This window comes from Onychostoma macrolepis, chromosome 08 (assembly GCF_012432095.1).
Source record: "Onychostoma macrolepis isolate SWU-2019 chromosome 08, ASM1243209v1, whole genome shotgun sequence".
Taxonomy (NCBI): Eukaryota; Metazoa; Chordata; class Actinopteri; order Cypriniformes; family Cyprinidae; genus Onychostoma; species Onychostoma macrolepis.
The window spans coordinates 25,689,234-25,711,432 of NC_081162.1; the positions used below are offsets into that span (position 1 = coordinate 25,689,234).

At 36.3% G+C, this 22,199-nt stretch overlaps 1 long non-coding RNA gene across 6 annotated transcripts; it reads right to left on the reverse strand.

The window, feature by feature from the left end:
• Positions 1-11,845: 11,845 nt before the first annotated feature.
• Positions 11,846-15,611, reverse strand: LOC131545969 (uncharacterized). 6 transcript variants are annotated; one of them, XR_009272549.1, is made up of 8 exons: positions 15,372-15,611; positions 15,112-15,164; positions 14,868-14,959; positions 14,586-14,688; positions 13,313-13,444; positions 13,126-13,191; positions 12,811-13,039; positions 11,846-12,725 (listed from the first exon to the last, which is right to left on the reverse strand). It is a non-coding gene; the product is annotated as an uncharacterized LOC131545969 (long non-coding RNA). The 6 variants fall into 6 exon arrangements; XR_009272547.1 differs by having other exon boundaries at positions 14,852-14,959; XR_009272546.1 differs by having other exon boundaries at positions 14,868-15,164.
• Positions 15,612-22,199: the final 6,588 nt, after the last annotated feature.

Sequence of the window (22,199 nt, forward strand, 5' to 3'; positions counted from 1 at the left end):
AGCCTATCTGTTGTCTCTGTGCATTATGTGCATCAGTATATACGGTATTACATGAAATATATTTTTGCATTTTTATGTATTTCAAATGCAATTCATATTATTTTATGATTCATTACAAAGTACCATTAAATGAAATGACATTTCTCAGTAACATTGCCAAAAATCAGGTATAGATATGATTTATTTTTGCATGTGAAAGCGGTCCAGATTTGATCATATCAGATTCATTTTCATTTTGGCTTTTCACAGATTCAAGAATCAGATCTGTCACATTTGCATGTGAGTCCATGAAAACCAAACCAACGCAATCTAATAACTGGAAATGACAAATTAACATTAGGAAATACTCAGTATTTACATGAAATAATAGTGCATTGATACACTCTCAGAAATAAAGGTACAAAAGCTGTCACTGGGGCGGTACCTTTTCAAAAGGTACACTTTTGTACCTATTAGGTTCAAATATGTACACTTTAAGTACTAATATATACCTTTAAGGTACCAAAATGGACCCTTTAGGTACAAACATGTACCTTTTGAAAAGGTAGAGTGAGAGTGTAGATAGATCATAACTTTTATTCCCTACTCTTTTTTTTTTTTCAAACCAAGTCTCAAATATCATGCAATCTCATACTTATGATATTGTCATGAAAGTGTGTTGGTGTTTTGCTTTAAGAAATATAAAGTTTCTTCCAAATATATTGTCCAGACAGGAAATATGGACTCTAAAGCAAGCAGTTTAATAGTATCGAAGCCATTCAGTACATGAGAATTAAAAAATAACTTAATCTCACATTTATGCTTTTCAGGGCGAAGAAAGAAAAACTGTTTAGTGAAAGCCAAACATTACCATCACGTTTCATTTGGCGGTAAACAAACGTCTGGCATATCTTAATTTCTCCAATTCACAAACAGGCCTGAATTTTTGAGCTATAATTGTGGACTGACATATTTTCAGTGGGTTGAAAATGACTATATATGAATAGAGGGGATCATAAATAGAATCCATTCTGCATGCACTAAGCAATCACGCTCATGTGCAAATAGAACAAATGGCAGAGCGGCTGGGAGATTTCTGATTGAAAGATTGAGCTCGTTGTAAAAATAATCATATTCAGCCATTAGATTGAGATCTGTGGATTTTGTCACTTGAAATCTGATCAGATCTTGAGGCAACTTGCCTTTCGCCACTATTTTTACACAGTCACACACGTGCACTTGCGCTCAACCATTGAACGGTTTCAAAGAGAAGATTCAAGTGTTTACAACACATCAAATCAATGAAGAAACTCAATTGTGAGGCCTCCTAAATTCTTCTGTGATCTCTCCATGAAATCTCACTTCAAAGCATGGGACTCTGTATTTTTACCCAACAAAATACATATATTAGCTTGACATTAATATGTTGAGCAATATATGTAGTGTACATTTACATTTGTAACTGGTTCATTGGTCATGTTTTTCCAAAGAAATGGCAACTTAATGGTGCACAGAAGAACAATGGTGATCACCACGATTTTATTGTATAAATGCACAAATATTGTGCTGTTTTTCACCCAAACTGAAGACTTGATAAAAGATTGGCGTGACCTTTGTGATTTCACTCTTTGGTTTATATTATTTAGTATTCAAATGAGTCATGGTGTACTGCTTTTGTATTAATGCTCATGTTGTGTTCTGGTCATTTTGACTCAGAAAGGACTTTCTTTTTCCTGAAAGTGTTAGTTATTGCCTTGGACTAAACCTCCTGACTCTGCTCACAGTGAGCAACTTAACAAAGGGAAAAAATTGACTTTTTACACTTATGTCACCTGTTCAAAAATTACTGACCAATAAAAATTATTTGCAAGTTGCTCTAAATACTATATTTTTTTTCCAAATATTGTATTCAGTCTTTTAGCAACTTGCTTTCTTTCAGTCAGCACAGGTTTTGTATAACTTCTTGGAACTTATTGATCGTATAGGCCTCATTAATTTGATTTTCTGCACCTTATTTTGTGAGTGAAAATTTCCAAATGTATCCACAAATAAAGCTTTTTTCACCCAAAACCTGTGTTAACTGAAAGAAAGAAGTCGACAAAGAGATTGAATCCAAGCTTTGGTGATAATATAGCATAATGAGTGATTTACAAGCAATTTTTGACTAGGAACACCAAATTCGGTGAACAATTTTAGCATAGCACAAGGGTTAAATTCACCCCCCAATAAATTGTTTAACTATCTTTTTGTGTTCACAAAAAGAAAGAAAATCATACTGGTTTGGAACAACATGAAGGTGATTAAATGACACCATTTAAATTTTTTGCATGAACTATTTCCTTAAATTTGTCACATGGCTTCAAAAGGTGTTTGGCTGCTTTTTAAAACTTTTCTGCTGTCTTGTATGGAAACTTCCTACGTGAAATTAAGTAAATGATGACGATGATGAATTAATTCATTTAAGTAAAATCAAACCCACAAATAAATTAGATCAAAGTAAATCTACACACTTTCAAGCATGTTCAGATCTCGACATGATATAGCAACAAAACTCACCCGGCACCTGCTGTTTTAAAAGGATGTTAATCGATAGTCCAAAACTGCACCGTTGTGCACTGTGCATGTTCCCTTGCATCTTAATTCACCAAACGCTGGCTTGCGGAGTCTCAGAATCCGCTCTGCAGGTTTCATCTTGACCTCTTTTTAGCACGCCGAGAGCTCTGCCCGGGGAACACCCGCCCGAATGATTGGCTCAACTTTACAGGAGTTTTTAAACACGCAGGCTTTGGATGACTGGTCTCGCCAGCACCTATTTTGCATCGCTAATCACCTGCTAAGCATTTTTGCTGTGTAGAGGGCATCAGGCAATTAGATGGAGGCAGGTGTTAATTGGTCTCTGAAAACAGGGATGTTGGAGACTGTGGCTGCAAAACCCTCATGGGTCTGAGAGGCTGGGCTTTGATCTGACAGTTGATTTGCAACATCAAAGCTCGTTATCAGCACGCTCATTAGCATACAGACCTCTTGACCTATTATTAATAAAAATAGTATGCAGAGCAGGGCCAGGCAAAATGTATAATTGAAGAATTGGTTTCTCTTCTAATGCATAAGTTGGAAGTCTGAATATGCATTTTTCTTTACTGTGAAGCATGCAAAATGCTGTATTTTAAATAAGCAGGATGTCTGAATCCACAGTATTCATGAAACCGTATAGGTGAACAATATTTTCATCTGCTGAGATTTTGTAACATATCCTAAAATGCAATGGGAGCTAGCTTTCAGATTTGAAAATGTAAAAAATGGCACAAAATTATAAGCTATAGGCAGATATTTCAAAGTGCTAATAAAGGTTACGAATGTTACAGGGTCTTTTTTTTTTCTTTTCTTTTTCAGTGATGCCATAGAAGAACCATCTCTGGTTTCTCAAAAAACCTTTCAGTGATTAGTTCTTAAAATAACCATTTGTTTCTTAGTGTGAAAAACATTTCAATGACCAAAAGAACAATCTATTTTTTTTTTTTTTTTACCTTTATTGGCATCAATGGTTCCATAAAGAACCTTTAAAATCCATGCAATCTTTCCATTCCACAAAAGGTTCTTTAAAGTAGAATGAGGTTCTTTAGATTATTAAAATGTTCTTCACACTTAGAAAAATATGGTTCTTTTAAGAACCGTTCACTGAATGATTCTTTAGGTAACCATAAATAGTTCTTCTACACTGTAAAAAAAATGTGTTGTGCTATCTACTTATCAGAAACTCTTTCAAATGTCAAATATGACTGAACATTAAACATTAACAGATTTCTTTACCTTCATTCAAAAACACATAAAAATAACAATTTCAATATTTACTCTTCATATCCAGCCATATGCAAAGCATGCTGGGATCTAACAATCACCACCAAAATAAAATTGCATAATTCAGCTAATTCTCTTAAAATAAATAGGCAGCCTTCTTTCCTTAATTTTATTTGAGTTTAATCAGTTCCTCAATTCAAGTCTCAAAATTGCTTAAGTTTTCTTAAAAAATTCAATGATAATGAATTAATAGTATCGAATGAAACCAACATATCTCTTGGTTTTATTAGTGAAATGTTCTCAAAACCTCAACACTGAAACACAATTTCTTTAATAAAATATACTCAGTATTTGTAAATATCACCTTCATCTTTTAAATGAAAATTAGAAGACACATGATTCCTTTTCTTTTTTTTTTCTTTTTTTTTTTTACAGTGAATGGCAACACTGCCAAAAACCTCTTTTGGAACATTTATTTTTAGTTATATATATTGTTTTATATTTATTTTAAAAGTATATAAAGAACATTTTGCGCAATGGAAGGTTATATGGATGTTCTTCATGAAACCATTAATGCCAATAAATAACCTTTTATTTTTAAGTGAGTGGAATCTTTCCATTCCGCAAAATGTTCTTTATAGTAGAAAAAGTTTTTTAAACTTTTAAAATGTTTAAGTTTTTTTTTATTATTATTATGTATATATTTTTTTTTTTTTTCGATAAAAAAAGGCTTTAAGAACTGTTTACTGAAATATTCTTTTTGGGATCCAAAATTTGTTCTTCTATGGCATCACTGTGAAAACCCCCTTTATGTTTAAGAGTGTAGATACCAATAAAGTTGTTTCTTCATCATTCATTTTAAATAATTATCTAGATTTACCCTGGCATTTTAAATACATTTATTATAACTTATTTAACAGATTTAGCTAAACTAAATTAATATATTTAATTATGTATTTATATAATTAAATATGCACTACTGTTCAAAACTTTGGAATCAATAAGTTATTTTCTTAAAAAGATGCATTAAATCAAGACATTTACACAAAATATTTCTATTTCAAGCACATGCTTTTTATTTTACTTTCTATAGAAAATATTAATATAGAATATATTCTTAAAGAATCCTGAAAAAATGCGTCACAGTTTTCACAAAAATATTAAGCAGCACAGTGGTTTCCAACATTGATAACCAGAAATCAAATCAGCATACAGTGGGGCAAAAAAGTATTTAGTCAGCCACCAATTGTGCAAGTTCTCCCACTTAAAAAGATGAGAGAGGCCTGTAATTTTCATCATAGGTATACCTCAACTATGAGAGACAAAATGAGAAAAAAATCCAGAAAATCACATTGTAGGATTTTTAAAGAATTTATTTGCCAATTATGGTGGAAAATAAGTATTTGGTCAATAACAAAATTTCATCTCAATACTTTGTTATATACCCTTTGTTGGCAATGGCAGAGGTCAAACATTTTCTGTAAGTCTTCACAAGGTTTTCACATACTGTTGCTGGTATTTCGGCCCATAAGGTTAGGGCCAAAATACTTTCAACTCCCGCCAAAGATTTTCGATGGGGTTGAGATCTGGAGACTGGCTGGGCCACTCCAGGACCTTGAAATGCTTCACGAAGCCACCCTTCGCTGTTGCCGGGCGGTGTGTTTGGGATCATTGTCATGCTGAAAGACCCAGCCACGTTTCATCTTCAATGCCCTTGCTGATGGAAGGAGGTTTTCACTCAAAATCTCACGATACATGGCCCCATTCATTATTTCGTTTACATGGATCAGTCGTCCTGGTCCCTTTGCAGAAAAACAGCCCCAAAGCATGATGTTTCCACCCCCATGCTTCACAGTAGGTATGGTGTTCTTTGGATGCAACTCAGCATTCTTTCTCCTCCAAACACGACAAGTTGAGTTTTTACCAAAAAGTTCTATTTTGGTTTCATCTGACCATATGATCATCCAAATGCTCTCTAGCAAACTTCAGACGGGCCGGACATGTACTGGCTTAAGCAGGGGGACACGTCTGGCACTGCAGGATTTGAGGCCTTTGTTACTTTGGTCCCAGCTCTCTGCAGGTCATTCACTAGGTCCCCCGTGTGGTTCTGGGATTTTTGCTCACAGTTCTTGTGATCATTTTGACCCCACAGGGTGAGATCTTGCGTGGAGCCCCAGATCGAGGGAGATTATCAGTGGTCTTGTATGTCTTCCATTTTCTAATAATTGCTCCCACAGTTGATTTCTTCACACCAAGCTGCTTACCTATTGCAGATTCAGTCTTCCCAGCCTGGTGCAGGTCTACAATTTAGTTTCTGGTGTCCTTTGACAGCTCTTTGGTCTTGGCCATGGTGGAGTTTGGAGTTGGACTGTTTGAGGTTGTGGACAGGTGTCTTTTATACTGATAACGAGTTCAAACAGATGCCATTAATACAGGTAACGAGTGGAGGACAGAGGAGCCTCTTAAAGAAGAAGTCTGTGAGAGCCAGAAATCTTGCTTGTTTGTAGGTGACCAAATACTTATTTTACCGAGGAATTTACCAATTAATTCTTTAAAAATCCTACAATGTGATTTTCTGGATTTTTTCCCTCATTTTGTCTCTCATAGTTGAGAATTACAGGCCTCTCTCATCTTTTTAAGTGGGAGAACTTGCACAATTGGTGGCTGACTAAATACTTTTTTGCCCCACTGTATTAGGATGATTTCTGAAGGATCATGTGACACTGAAGACTGGAGTAATGATGATAAAAATTCAGCTTTGATCACAGGAATAAATTAAATTTTAAAATATATTCAAACAGAAAACAGTTATTTTAGATTGTAAAAAAATATTTCACAAGATCTTGTTATGAATTTTTGATCATCGGTAGTGTATATCATGTAAGGTTTCTGGAAATGTATGTAAGATAACAGGTCTGTGATTTAGGTAAAAGTAACATATAAATGAAATATACAGCAAACATCTTTTCGATGTAAAGTCTTCCTTAAATTATATGCTTAATATGCAAAACTCAAATTTGATTCAAGTTCAGGCCTTAAAGTTCACTGAACTGGAATTTCAAAGGCATTATCACTGTTGTCTTGTGACACAACCCTGATGCTGAGGGCATTTACATAAGAACATACTACTAGATTTACCCTTGAACGTAGACGGCCAGAACAAAGAGCTCGATTGATCGCACAAACAGCTTGGCATTTGATCTCCGGCATGCGGGAAGATTTGGAAATCTTTTGTGTTTCTACTCCTGCCAAACCCGAATTTATAAGACTTTAAATATAGGCATGAATAATTGTTTACATGTGCCAGCGGGATGAGAACAAATAGATTCAGCTTAGATGAATTATGAAGGCAAACATACTTCAGAGTGTTAGTATGTTCCTCTTTGGAAAGACAAAAAGCAGAAGGAACACCAGATTTGTGCCAAGGTAAGCACTAAACGCCAATTCCCATCATATAAAGCGCTTTACTCCAGTCTATTTTGAGGATTCTCCTTACGGAACCCAGTGCAAAGAGAATTAGGTTCCTTGTATAAATAAAGCGGCGAGAAACTGTGACTAGAAGTGAAGAACTCTGCAAAACAAGTTCGAATTATATGAAATGTTGTGATCTGTCATAAGGTAAGTCATCATATTTTTCGAGTTGCAAATCTAGGCAGAGTAACTGGCCATTTCATCTCGCTTTTTAGCTCTATGCCAATGTGACAGTATCATAACTCTCTTTTATCACATTCCAGAGTTTGTTGCATTATTGATGCCAAGCGTTCTTTGGTTCCTGAAGGAAGGCCATTTTAAATCACTTAAACTGGTTCTGTGTAGCGCCGCCTCGCCGAGTTTTCAGACACAATCTCTGACAAACTGTGGGTAAGGCGTCGAGACAAAGGCGACATTGTTATTCTGATGAGGAGAAAGCACGGCTTCCACTCTCATCATTTTTGGGCCTCCGGAGGGCAAACGCAGCACAACACAAGCACCAAAGAACACAGCGGTGTGAATTAAAGTGTGACTAAACATTTGCTGGATTTTCCAAGGTCACTCCAACACGCGTCAAAAACAAAAAACAGACCGGCCTGCGTTTGTAACTGCATTAAAACTGGAAAATTAGCACCGACATGCTTTTGACTCCCCGTCAAATCTGTGGTCAGACGTCTCCGTCTAATAGTCATAGATAATATGGTAAAACAATTACAACAATGCATGCTTTAACTGTGTATTTATTAGACCACCCACTGAAAATAATTTATTAACTCCATATTTTCTCAATGTAGTACAGAGATTAAATTAAATATATATTTTTTTTTTTTAATGAGAAAAAGATTCTAGTAATATCACAACAGATCTCAAAATGTCTTTAGTGTTATTCCATTGGCAAAGAAGAATGCAAAAAAGACTTGTGAATCCATTTTTTTTTCTTTGGCACTTCTATATATATATATATATATATATATATATATTAGGGATGCAAAGGATTGTAGATGATCCGTGATCTGTACGGACCAGACCCCACAGTTCAGCACGCATGTGATTCGCAGGTTAACTGTGAAGTTTAACCCTCATAGAGTGAAAGTTTATCATTTATCTGCCCAGTTCTGCTCTGCAGCCAAGATTCGGGGCGTTTCTGTGAATTCCCAAGATGTTTTTGCAGAATTCAGGGTGGAAAATTTCAACAGGGTTTTTGTCCCATGATTCATAGTTTAATTTAAATTTGGGGCTCCAGATTTCCATAGAGATGAATGGGTTTGATGATGCTATCGAAGATTTTCAGCCACAGTTTAATGGGTGGGTTGAATTTGAACAGGGGTCGTCTTATACTGTAAAATGCCCTCTGCGTGCCTTATCCGTCAGATCTTTTATTGCAGTATTGAGCTGTCCAGAGGCTGAGACCGTCAGACCCAAATAATTATAACAGGTGACATGATTAAGAATTGTTCCACCATTTGTGAACTCATATTTTTGTCAGCAAGATGAGGCTTTTTCTGAAAGATCATGATTTTTGACTTCTCCATGTTTATCGGTAAGGCCCAATCGTTTCTGTACTTTTCCAGAATGGAGAGACTTTGGTGCAGCCCCTCTTCAAGAGGCGACAAGAGCAGAAGGTCGTCTGCATATAGGATGCATTTCTTTCAGAAAGCTGCTGGAATTAACAGGGAACTTGAACTCGAAGCTCTCAATGCTGATCTTGAAGAAGCTGCCAAGGAGGCTGAACAAGCCCTTCAAAGGTTCAGCCCTTCACAGGTTTTGTTGAACACTTTTAGTAATAACTGATTTGCTTTAATGAACACATCTTTATATTATGTGTTGATAATATCTTTCCTTATAGTCCTTCCTCTCAAATATTTTGCTCACAGATCAATTTTAACACACTGTCTCAACATGTATGTATTTCTCTTCATTTCAGCTGAGAGGGAAGACCAAAGGAAGGCCTGTCATGGGATTTGAATGTGGCTGTATTGTGCGTTTACGGGGAAGACGAAAAGCTGCAAAGGCAAACATTTCCAATGGTATGTCTGTGTTGGTCTGAGCACCTTGACTATTTGTGCAGGATTTGATGTTTCTTTAACTTTGGTTTACATACCCCACGGCCCCGTCAAGAAGAACCCTCAACAAAGTGTCATGTTGAAGTAATAATAATTCATACAATTTACTAAATCAGCAAATTCATATGATATTGTACTCATACGTACTCATACAAAATTCTACGACTTTTACTCCTACTGCTGTCATTGGCTCTCATGCAGATTGTGCCCATTGTAAGTAGTCAGAGTGTTTTTATCATAAAGTTTATATTAAGTCCATTGTATTCTTTATTAACCTTTACAAATTGGCGCCGTCTCTTCCTGTTCTAACAGTACATGATATCTGTCTACACCCACACCTGATTTTTACTGAACACATCTGTCTAAGGAGCAAGAGTCTGGAAATGCTAGTTTAACTTCTCATGTGAAAAATCAGATCTGCACTTAATTTGGCCAAATCAGATCACTTAAAGCTGTTCACACCAAGAACAAGAAATTTAATGGTAAATATTTTAGCATCCACACCAACAGATGATAATGGTCTGTTTACAGTTATACACGCTGCAGTTACAGTATGTTGTTGTCAGCTATTTTTTGTTGTCAATGTTTTTATTGTTCATCATGTAATAAATTATTTTTCTTCCTATCTTGCAGGATTTCTCACAGATTACTTAGTCCTTCTCCATCAGCTCTCCACAATATCAGCCCTTCCAAAAGCTTCCACATCTCTCTCTCTTTTGTGGCACATCTGCTCGCAGCCCTTTACTGCCAACTTCCAGTCTCAGCATGTCTACTTGTTTTAATTTCTACTTTACAGTCAACACTCCCATCTCCCGCTCCTGTCACTATATATATATTCTTGATGAAAATTATAATTATGAAAAAAATAATTATAATTGTTAAGCATTTTAATTGGTCCTGCACTTAGTCACGATAGAAGCAAACAATGATTACAGGAGAATAATAATTGTAAAATATTAAAATATTGTTCTTAATCATTTTTGCCTATTTGTTCATTAAAGGTAAGAAAATAATATCTTTTCAACTGGAGCCTCAAAACTCCCGGTTTGTAAAATATTATTTGGCATCTTATGACATTTTCTGTAAAGAAATTGTCTTTTTATTTTTGAATATTAGACCATGTTTTTTTTAAAAGGGTTTTATATTGTATATTTCTTATTTACACATTTGTTTCCATGTACCCATGAATTACTTTATCAATCAGTCATTGTTTTAAGTTGTTATATTTCACTATAACAGCTTTTATTTTATAATTTTTTCATAGTAAAAACTGGAGAGAGAGAGAGAGAGAGAGAGAGAGAGAGCTGTTCTGGGCACTATGTCTTGGAAAAGTTTGACATATCAATAAACATTGGGAAATTCATAATGTGTGTTTTTTATTTTTTATTTTTTATTCATGTAGTCAACTGGCAGAGCTAAGAATGGCAAGTTTGTACGATCCATTTCCAGGAAACATAAAAGTAATTAATTGTATACATTTAATGCACTATAAATACATTATAAATGTTACAGAAGCAAAATTTTATATTAGAAAAATACTGCATTTGAATATATATCAGGTGTTTTTTGTTTTGTTTTTTTGTAAGCAAATTAAACATTTTGACTTTTTTTTTCCGCACAGTACAGTATATGCACACTTTTGAGTTTAAATATTGTACATTAATTAATATTAGTGCAAACAATGTATGCAATGGGAACCATTACACCCTTGTTTGAAAAAATAAAAACACTGTAATCAACAAATTTATTGCTGCATCAGGTTAACTACATGATGCAATCTGTTGTCGCAGTTTTATATTGAGTGGAGACAAATAAATCTCATCTGTCCATTCACCATAAGAACCCGGAAGATCCTGTCATAGATGACCATATATGGACAAGTAAGTTGCCATTGGCTTAGAAGTTCTCTTGGCACTCGCAGATGTCGCTGTGATTGGACTATCTTTTAACCCAAATTAAATGTTTCAAAGTACGTTTTGCTGTTATTATTACTGACGTAATACCTTCAGTTAACAATGCAGTGTTGTTATGTTGTGAGATATTACCACTTTACCAAGATCGTAACCCTAACCCTGAGCATAACTTCATTAAACTACAAATACCAGCGCCATGTTTTTTGCGTTTGAATGGCAGAGGCTTATGGGTAATGTTGTTTAAAATGTTTAATAATAAAATGGGAGAAAATACCATCTTTTTTGAACAAAGGCATATCTAAACATGTTAATTGTGCAAACATTTATGACATATTTAAGAGGCAGGCTGAAATTTAGTATTTTACTAAGAGCACTTTTTTAAACACCTTTATACCACCTTTCCATATATGTTTGAAAACTCTGTCCAGCATTATTTAATTAACATAGCATAAGTAGTTGTCCATACACATATCTATTCTCAATATCACAACAAATTGTGCTGTCACATTTTTTAGATTGTCTTTTCAAAAACTTGCCAATATGTAAGTTGCAAGTCATAATTATCTTAGAATAAGAATAGACCCTAAAAAATACACATCAGTGCCTATTTGGAATGGGCTCCATTTATTTCATTGTATCAGGAATAAGAATACAGTGTTGACAGTAAACAAAGACACCAATTTAAAAAGCCAATACATACTGTGACACCTTATTGTACAATCACACAATGCCAATGTGTCATTCAGTAAGACAAGGTACAGACAGTGTGTGGTTTATGGTGCAAAAACCATGCAATTATTTGCAGTGCAAATAATCACTATAAAAGACCTAATTAGTATCTCTGTGTCAAAAATTACCATGTCCCTATCATAATGTCACAAACAATTTTCAGTTGTTATCCAGCACCCTACAGTACAACTGATGAACAAAAGACATGTGACCAATTCAGATCAAATCACTTTATTGTCACAATACCATGAACGCAAGTGTACAGATGGTGAAAGTCTTTTGTGCAAACTGCTGCATGACATTATGGATGACAAGTATTGAATATATATGCAACGCATATGTGTAAGGGACTCAATACAGGTAGAGAACAACATATGGTAAATATTATACTATACAGAGAGCATGAAATTAAAACAATAACACAACTGATTATTGTGATTAAACACGATAATCACAGTACACATATACCTTTGCAGTGCAGTACGGTATGAATTAGTGCAAACAATGTCAGGGTGCAGAATAATAGTGAGTCAGAGTCCAGTCAGTGTAAGTGATAGAGTGCAGTACATAAGAGGTTGGTGTGTTGTGTGTGGTGTTAATGGTACAAGTTTAGTTCAGTCTGATTGCCTGTGGAAAGAACTTGTCTTGCAGTCTGCTGGTGAAGGTTCTGCGATCACATCTGCCTGGTGGTAACGGTGAGAGCATGGCTCGGGTGGCTGGAGTCTCTGATGGTCCTCCATGCTTTCCTCACACACCACCTGGTGTAGATGTCCTGGAGGGACAAAACGTGTTTAGGGTGTGGTAAATTAATAAACAATATATAGTATTTTTATTTATAATTGTTGCACTGGACTTACCATTAATTCTTGTTGGAGTTTGTTGGAGGTATGGGCCAAAAGAATCCCTCCACCACTATCTTGCAGTTGTTCAGTTGTGAAGTTTACTTTTATGGGCCGTAACATCTGAGCTGTCACAGTAGAGCTGTTTGTGAATGCAGTCTTCACAGCAGATACCTGATGGGTTCTGGCAGCACTGCTGCACTTGGTGGCCATTGAAGTGATATATTCATCAACTGGCTTCATCCTCCTTCAAACAAACAGAAAAAACAATAAGTCAACAATAACTCTAGAGAAATAGTTTTGGTGAATTCAGGTGCAGGTGTCAGTACTCACCGTATTTAGTCATTTCCTGCCCAAATTCCAAAGTTGATGGCACAGTTGATTTGCTCATTCTAGGAGCTATAAAAAGATGTATGTGTCAAAAACTATAACTGCTGCCTTGAAGTAACTATAACTGCTGTCTTTTGAGAGATCAACATCAATGCTGTACCACACATACCTACATTGAATACAGACATACCAATGGAAATGTGCAACTTTCCAGCTCTGTCTTTTCTGTTTGGGCACAAGAAGGCCATGTTCATGCTTTATTCATCAGGACTGGTTTGACCGGCTTGCTGTGACTGATTTTCTTTGCGTTTTTGGTCTTCAGCTGTAAAACAAGAAAATATCTATTGACTCCATGTTTAATTATTGTTCTTTATACATAAATTAAGCAGTTATAATAGTAAAGTTCAAGCTCAAGTTCCCTGGCAACTCTAGCAGGCTCCTGAGTTCATCTGTATACATCAGATTCAGAGTCTCAGAAAAGGCAATCATGCAAACTCTCAGTTTCTACCTTACAACAGAGCATAAAAAAATGTGTAAGTGAGTGAGGGAGTAAAGGAATAAGATGAAGATAAATAGGCAGAGAAAGGCAATTTTTTGTGTGTAAGTTTAACAGAATGAGAGGAAAGAGAAAATGCTATTGCTATTCTTCAATAGCAAGCTATATTAATATTAATTATTTTAAATATGATTACATGCTGCCGGTATTGTTGTAAGCAATTTAAAGGCTTCTTCACACCAAGGATGAGTCCACACCACAGCTATTTAACATTTAATGACATAGAGGAACAATACCGTTGGAATATCTTCCAGGACAACTTTTTCAAGCTGATGAACAATAAAAACATCGACAACAAAAAATAGCAGACAACAACATACTGTAACTGCAGCGTGTATAACAGTAAACAGACCATTATCATCTGTTGGTGTGGATGCTAAAATATTTACCATTAAATTTCTTGTTCTTGGTGTGAACAGCTTTAAGTGATCTGATTTGGCCAAATTAATTGAAGATCTGATTTGTCACATGAGAAGTTAAACTAGCATTTCCAGACTCTTGCTCCTTAGACAGATGTGTTCAGTAAAAAAATCAGGTGTGGGTGTAGACAGATATCATGTACTGTTAGAACAGGAAGAGACGGCGCCAATTTGTAAAGGTTAATAAAGAATACAATGGACTTAATATAAACTTTATGATATAAACACTCTGACTACTTACAATGGGCACAATCTGCATGAGAGCCAATGACAGCAGTAGGAGTAAAAGTCGTAGAATTTTGTATGAGTACGTTTGTACAATATCATATGAAATTTCTGATTTAGTAAATTGTATGAATTATTATTACTTCAACATGACACTTTGTTGAGGGTTCTTCTTGACGGGGCCGTGGGGTATGTAAACCAAAGTTAAAGAAACATCAAATCCTGCACAAATAGTCAAGGTGCTCAGACCAACACAGACATACCATTGGAAATGTTTGCCTTTGCAGCTTTTGGTCTTCCCCGTAAACGCACAATACAGCCACATTCAAATCCCATGACAGGCCTTCCTTTGGTCTTCCCTCTCAGCTGAAACGAAGAGAAATACATACATGTTGAGACAGTGTGTTAAAATTGATCTGTGAGCAAAATATTTGAGAGGAAGGACTATAAGGAAAGATATTATCAACACATAATATAAAGATGTGTTCATTAAAGCAAATCAGTTATTATTAAAAGTGTTCAACAAAACCTGTGAAGGGCTGAACCTTTGAAGGGCTTGTTCAGCCTCCTTGGCAGCTTCTTCAAGATCAGCATTGAGAGCTTCGAGTTCAAGTTCCCTGTTAATTACAGCAGCTTTCTGAAAGAATTGGTCAAAATTTGATGCTATCTTTTAAAAAATATGCCATGATGAACCACAGAAAGAGAGAGAGCAAAATATGTGTAAATGAATTACTGATTACAGTGTGGAAAAATAGGAAAGGAAAAGCTGAGAGAGAGAGGGGGGAGAACCTTTACAAGAGATGGCTTCTTAAAAGAGCTGCTGGAGATGTGATCTGACATAACTGCAAGACAGAAAAAAATATTGAATTACAATTACTTCACAAAAACATATTAAAGGCATGGAAAGTGTTGTGGTTACTGTGCTTTACAAATAGTATACTGTAAAAACAGTTACTGTGGTAAAAACATGGTAAGTATTGTTGTTACTGTGCTTTAACTACAAACATCACAGTAAAACTACGGATACGGTGGGAGAAAAGTAGACCCACCAGTAGGCGCAGCAGCCCTCTTCTGGCCCATATCGATGAACTGATAACCTCTGATAAAGCCCATTCAATCGAGTGATAACAATCGAAGCGAGTGATCATTTGAACTTTGTGTCAGTAAGTCATAAATAGAATGAGTCAGCAGTTTACCAAAGACTATAGAATACCCTTAAAAGTCTGAAAGAGACTTTGAGTTTACGGTCGGGGATTTGTCGCGCAGCGCTGCGCCATAGTGATGTGACGTTCACTGTACCGGAGCTTGATTCATTTTGCCAAAACCACGTGATCTGTCACGTCCGATGCTTCGTTTTCGCACACAACCACGTGACTGCTTCCTATTCTGTTTTAAATAACACAAACCATTTGTGCAGTTTGAAGTGTCACTCACTTCTTTGATAAGAATAAATCATAATACGAATACATTTTTGTACGTGTAGTTTTGTGCATGTTCATTTTGTATTAATTCCCACTTCACAATCACTTCAGCTGACCATTTTTTATAAATCTTTTTTTCTTTTTTTTTCTTTTTTGATCATATATGCATATCATATATTCTTGCCTATTTTTTTCCCACAAATTCACAGACTCATTTATTCATATGTTGTGTAAAACAATGACTGGCATGTAAAAAACCTATTTATACAGAGTGAATACTTTATTTGCTTTATTTTCATAGCACAAACTGATTATCTGAAACAATCCAAAAATGGCTGGGTCGTCTGGGACGCAAAGGCAGCTTTTTCCACCTTTTGAACACAAGATGTGGTTAGTGTGCATCGTCTTGAAAAGCTTCAAGTAATGAACCATTTTACGATACAGTTGAGGGGAAGCCTCGGTGCTTCGCAAAGCTTCATTTTTCCGTCACTACTGCGCCGCATCCAGTGTAGACAGCATCGCTGATTATAATAAGTTCTATTGTATTTTGTTGCGTTGCGCTGCACCGCTCGCGTCCGGTGTAGACACGATGTACAGGTGCATCTCAATAAATTAGAATGTCGTGAAAAAGTTATTTCAAAAAGTGAAACTTTCATATATTTTAGATTCATTGCATGTAAAGTAAAACATTTCAAAAGTTTTTATTTTATTTTAATTTTGATGATTTGAGCTTACAGCTCATGAAATTCAAAAATCAGTATCTCAAAATATTAGAATATTTACATTTGAGTTTCAATTAATGACCAGCCATACAGTATAAATTCCGGGTATCTCTTGTTCTGTGAAACCACAATAATGGAGAAGACTGCTGACTTGGCAATGATCCAAAAGACGAACATTGACGCCCTCCACAAAGAGGGTAAGTCACAGAGGGTCATTACTGAAAGGTGTGGCTGTTTACAGAGTGCTGTATCAAAGCATATTAAATGCAAAGTTGACTGGAAGGAAGAATTTGGGTAGGAAAAGGTGCACAAGCAACAGGGATGACTGCAAGCTTGAGAATACTGTCAAGCAAAGCTGATTCAAACACTTGTGAGAGCTTCAAAAGGAGTGAACTGAAGCTGGAGTCAGTGCATCAAGAGTCACCACGCTCAGACGTCTTCAGGAAAAGGGCTACCAAGCCACTTCTGAACCAGAGACAATGTCAGAAGCATCTTACCTGGGCTGTGGAGAAAAAGAACTGACTGTTGCTCAGTGGTCCAAAGTCCTCTTTTCAGATGAAAGTAAATTTTGCATTTAATTTGGAAATCAAGGTCCCAGAGTCTGGAGGAAGAGTGGAGAGGCACAGAATCCATGTTGCTTGAAGTCCAGTGTGAAGTTTCCACAGTCAGTGATGATTTGGGATGCCATGTCATCTGTTGGTGTTGGTCCACTGTGTTTTCTGAAGTCCACAGTCAACGCAGTCATCTACCAGGAAATTTTAGAGCACGTCATGCTTCCTTCTGTTGACAAGCTTTATGGAGATGCTGATTTCATTTTCCAGCAGGACTTGGCACCTGCACACACTGCCAAATGTACCAAAAGCTGGTTCAATGACCATGGTGTTACTGTGCTTGATTGGCCAGCAAACTCGCCTGACCTGAACCCCATAGAGAATATATGGGGTATTGTCAAGAGGAAGATGAGAGACACCAGACCCAACAATGCAGATGAGCTGAAGGCCACTGTCAAAGAAACCTGGGCTTTCATACCACCTCAGCAGTGCCACAAACTGATCACCTCCATGCCACGCTGAATTGAGGCAGTAATTAAAGCAAAAGGAGTCCCTACCAAGTATTGAGTACATATACAGTAAATGAACATACTTTCCAGAGGGCCTAAATCATCACAATTAAAAGAACCAAAGATTTAAACTACTTCAGTCTGTGTGCATTGAATTTATTTAATACACGAGTTTCACAATTTGAGTTGAATTACTGAAATAAATGAACTTTTCCACGACATTCTAATTTATTGAGACGCACCTGTAAATTAATGTGGCTTTCTGATGCTGCGTTTGAATTTTCATGCCACATTATTTGAAATTAGCGTGGGCCAAACATTTTTCTCTCGCGGGCCGCCTATTGAGGAACCCTGTTCTAAAGGGTTCACAAACTTTCAAGCAGCACTGTATATTTAAATAAAATGTATATAGCAAGGATTTAGAGAAATGTGTATTGTTACAAAAGTAGGGTGACCATACAGGCCATTTTTACAGGACGCAGCCTTGCCAGGATTTCGATATTGCCTAAAACATCCAGGATTTGGCTGTTTGCACTGTTTAGATTGATCGTTGTATGACATTATTTCACAAGAGCTATAGAGAGTACAGCAGACGGCTCTTTATGCTTTCAAATCACTCTCGCGGTGGTGTCATACAATCATCGGTGCGCAGCTTCAAGTCGAACAAACAAACAAACACTTGTGAGTATTTGCATCGCTTTGATCGTTCTCACCTTCTCACGCGCTATGATTGGTCGATTATGTACAATACCTGCATGTTATTGGTCAAACTACTTTGGATATTTTAGGCGTTACATCCCCTGATGATATAAAGGGGTATGGGGAATAACATTAACTGTTGAGGTCTGGCCTCAATCCGATACCAGGGCAAGCAAGGAAAAGCGCTAAAGGCAACCAACAAGTATTTATTTACAATGTTACAGTGGGAAAAACTGTTGTAGCAAAACAGTTCGTAGTACTATTTACATAAAGAAACTAAAATGAAAACAACCCCGGACAATTAGGGGAAAAGAAGAAGGGAATTGGGCAGCAGTCAAACAAGAGAAATAATCAAAACATAACACTAACTCAATTATCAATTCTAAACTAACTAAAGAAAAGAAAAAGAAAAGAAAATCTTCAGTATCCGAAGATACCCTAATATAAGCTACTCTCACTAACTCAAAACAAAGTGTACAGCAGGTGACGCACGCCCTTACCTAGTGTACTTAACAACCAATCACTACGGGATGTAACATGTAGATTACGTGATATTCTTAACTTTCCTCTCCTTCCCTCCCCATCGTATACATACAAATGTTTAACCAAATGAGGTTTAAATAAATGGAGATGAGATACACAATACACAAAGTTAGCGTCGGCTAAAAATCACAATATCAAAATGAATAACAACAGACAACAATATAGGCAATATAGAAATCCTGGCAAGGGTGCGTACAGTAAAAATGGCCCGTATGGTCACCCTATACAAAAGGTTTCCATTTCAAATAAAGACCATGAGTTGAACTTGATGGAATTGATGGATCCTAGGTGAGCACTAAAGCATAAGAGACTTTACGTTTATGCCATCACTCCATTTAACTCGATATTACAAACATCCACTTAGCTACAGTGTTGATGGCCTCTAATATTCAGTTTGCTTGACAAAAATATATTTTTTCCAGCAGGCGATGCTGGGAGAGCTGTGTAAATCTGATCTAATGGCATAAACACAGAGAGAAGTCACAGATTAAAGGATGGAACCTGTGTGTCAACAGCTGTCGTGACCACGACTGCCGTGAGTAACCCAGCTGTGCTTGGCACGCTAGCGGATTTGTGTTAAATCACATTTTCTCCTTGATGTTTTTTCTCTGGAATGAATGAGAATACTGCAACTTAAACATTGTTCACTGGGATGAGATTTCTTTGATCCTTACACACCTTTTGCTTTTTCAGATGCTTCAGCACATGATGCTTCAGCAGGACTAACAGAAATGACTGGGACAAGTGTAAGAGGTAATGCATTGCAAGTAATGTGCATTATCATTATTATAGACATTTTCTATTTTTGTATATTTAAAAAAAAAAAAAAAAAAATCCTGTGATTGCAAAGAAATATTTCTTACTATAAAACAGTTGTGCAGCTTCAGATTTATTTATTTATTTATTTATTTTAATAGATAGTTCAAAAGAACAGCATTTATTTGAAATGTAATTTGTTTGTCAAATTAAAAAAAAAATCTTTAATGTCGCTTTTGGTTGATTTACTGTGTCCTTGCTGAATAAAAGTATTATTATTATTATTATTATTTAAAAAAAACTTACTGACTCCAAACTGTATTTTTTAAATAACAGTTAACTATTTATATGTAATCTTATTTATGAAATATCTTTCTTGCCCATATTCAGTCCCAGATGTTATCCGTGGATGTTTTTTTCACATTTTCTAAGCTAATTCTGAGGAAATCTTTGAGGAAAACTGCTAAAAATGATTAATGCAAACAATAATTTTGGCTCTTCCTTTGGATGTAAACACAAACAAAAATGACACGCAAATGAACCAGAGGAATTAAAAGAAGAATGATGTGATGCTTGTACTTTCATTAGTGTGTTTTTCCATAGCAGAACCATGTTGTTTAAAGTATCCTTTTATTGATGCTATTACTGTTTTGGGCAGATTAACTGGTTATACGCTTACAAGCTAAGCGACAAGTGAGAATTATTTTCTGTGCTAATCAACTGTCTCTCAATAAAGCCGCTTCATTCCTTCCAACGAGCACAACTGTACTCTACAGGCTGTAAGATATGTGAAGACAATGTGATGTCAAATATATCTATCAGAAACTGTGCGCACAGACCCTGGTATCAAACCTTGAACACAGTGTTTATGATTTCCCGTCAAGCCAGTACCCGGAATCACAGTGGCTTTAAAAGTCGTCTGTTTCATTCGGTGAAGCTTTGAATAGTGAGCTGTGTAGAGATGGCAATTTACTGCTTTCACCACACAACTTTTCAGTAAGGAAAGCCATTAAAACAGAACTCGAGCTCTGCTCTTCAGCCCAGACTTTTAACTGTAAACGTAGTATTTCACTCTGTGGTGCAATTACAACCGACCTCTCTCTCCGCTATAGCTACACACTATTTTCGTTCTCTATACTGTTCCAATCTATTACTGTAAGTAGATGTGCACCCCTGATTAGGGGTGGGCGATCTGACGATTTTGTGTTGCGATCGATCTTGAAGACTTTCGCAATCTACAGTGGGGAAAAAAATTATTTGATCCCCTGCTGATTTTGTACGTTTGCCCACTGACAAAGAAATGATCAGTTTATAATTTTAATGGTAGGTTTATTTGAACAGTGAGAGACAGAATAACAAGAAAAAAAAGAAAAATGCATTTCAAAAAAGTTATAAATTGATTTGCATTTTAATGAGTCAAATAAGTATTTGACCCCTTCACAAAACATGACTTAGTACTTGGTGGCAAAACCCTTGTTGGCAATCACAGAGGTCAGACATTTCTTGTAGTTGGCCAAAAGGTTTGCACACATCTCAGGAGGGATTTTGTCCCACTCTTCTTTGCAGATCCTCTCCAAGTCATTAAGGTTTCGAGGCTGACGTTTGGCAGCTCGAACCTTCAGCTCCCTCCACAGATGTTCTATGGGATTAAGGTCTGGAGACTGGCTCGGCCACTCCAGGACCTTAATGTGCTTCTTCTTGAGCCACTCCTTTGTTGCCTTGGCCGTGTGTTTTGGGTCATTGTCATGCTGGAATACCCATCCACGACCCATTTTCAATGCCCTGGCTGGCTTCAATGCCCTGGCCCTGATGGTACATCGCCCCCGTCCATCGTCCCTTTGATGCGGTGTAATTTCGTTTTCACAACGAAACACACATGTTCTCTCCATGACATGGCGGCGGCAACAAGAATACTACAGCGAGAATAAAAGTTGTGCCCTCTTTCTTTGCATATACATTTGGGTGGTGTTATACAAATCTTCCCACACCGTGACGTAGACATGTGGGGGCGTGTTTGAATGAGCCGTTTTAGGAAGGTGTGGCAGAGTTTTAACTTTTATAAAGAATATCTCTTTGGGTTTGAGACTTTAATCTTTGCAACAAGACAAAGGAAAAGAAAACATGAAATCGCATTATATGACCCCTTTAATACTCTCTTCTTCGCATAAAGACTTCGTATGGCTTCAGAAGACTTGGAATGCAACACGACTTGTTTGTAATGCTTTTATACTGCTTGTTTATGGTCAGTTTTTTTGCAATAAATACCTGTGACTGCACTTACATTTGCCTGTTACGTGTTTTATATTGTTCAGAGGTGGGTAGGTTTAGGGTAGGGGTGAGGTTAGGTGATCCAGTAAAAGTATAATTTTATATAAAATGATTTCAATTTTTTACAAATGCATGCAGACCATTAAATTAAGACAAACAACTGAGGACACTGCAAATCGAAAAATGACGATAAAGGGGTACCAGGTGGTCCTGATATGTGACGAGTTGGGAGTGAGAATGTGTTGCCATATTTTGCAATGAACTTAAATATAATGTGTCTGTAGATACAACTTTAAATGAACAATTTTGTATTTGTCCTGTGATTTTGATTTATGTCAATGCTTCGATTTGAATGTAGTTATTTCACTAAACACTAAAGCCATTCAGTACACAGTTTTGTGTACTGAA